Source organism: Alligator sinensis, unplaced genomic scaffold (assembly GCF_000455745.1).
Source record: "Alligator sinensis unplaced genomic scaffold, ASM45574v1 scaffold657_1, whole genome shotgun sequence".
NCBI lineage: Eukaryota > Metazoa > Chordata > Crocodylia > Alligatoridae > Alligator > Alligator sinensis.
This window is the reverse complement of record NW_005843450.1, coordinates 8,250-9,038: the sequence shown is the minus strand read 5'-3', so window position 1 is coordinate 9,038 and position 789 is coordinate 8,250. Positions and strand designations below refer to the sequence as shown.

Below are 789 nucleotides of genomic sequence, written 5' to 3'. Positions count from 1 at the left end.
GGTAGCATGGCCGAGCGGTCCAAGGCGCTGGATTTAGGCTCCAGTCTCTATGGAGGCGTGGGTTCGAATCCCACTGCTGCCATAGTTTTTCACCAGGGAAACCCAGGAGTAATGACCACAAACTCCTGGATTCAGGCTCAAAACTAGGAAAAACTTCTTCACAGTCAGAGTGTCCAGACTGTGGAAGAAGCTCCCTCCAGAGGTGGTGCCTGAAGGGGAATGGTGACTGCTGTCATGGGCCAGAGTTGCTAGCAGCAATGTTTGTGTCAGGAGATGTTCCTTATGGTGGGTCAATAGGGGGTGCTCCTGCATTGAACCACCTACCAGGCTCTGAGTGCCTCCCAGGGGGTGCCACATGTCCAGCTGAGCCCCTTCCAGGACCGCACCCGCAAGCTTCAAGGTAATGTTGCCACCACCCAGGGTCTGGATTGTTCCTAGGCTCTCTGCCCCCTGGGGCCTTGCAGTTCTAGAGGGTACTCAACCCACTGCAAGAACTTGGGGTGCTTCCCTTAGTCTGAGGCACAACTAGTGCTCTCCCTTAGTCAGCCGGACCAAGGGGACCCTAAAGCACAATCTAGACTGGGATCAGCAACCCCCAGCATGCGTGCTGAGCATGGCATGCAAGGCCATTTTGCTTAGCATGCCACTGCCAGCCCAGGCTCGAAGCAGCTGCTGCTGGTGATGGAGCCCAGGCTGTTTCCAGCAGGCAGCTGGGGGGCTGGCAAACCCTGGCTGCAGCTGGGAGGCTGCAAACAGCTGCTCTGGGCTCTAGCATGTCAGCACTCTGGC

General features: G+C 57.2%; 1 non-coding gene across 1 annotated transcript; it reads left to right on the top strand.

Moving 5' to 3' along the window:
- Nucleotides 1–82, top strand: TRNAL-UAG. The gene has a single exon. It is a non-coding gene; the product is annotated as a tRNA-Leu (tRNA).
- The last annotated feature ends 707 nt before the right edge of the window (nt 83–789 follow it).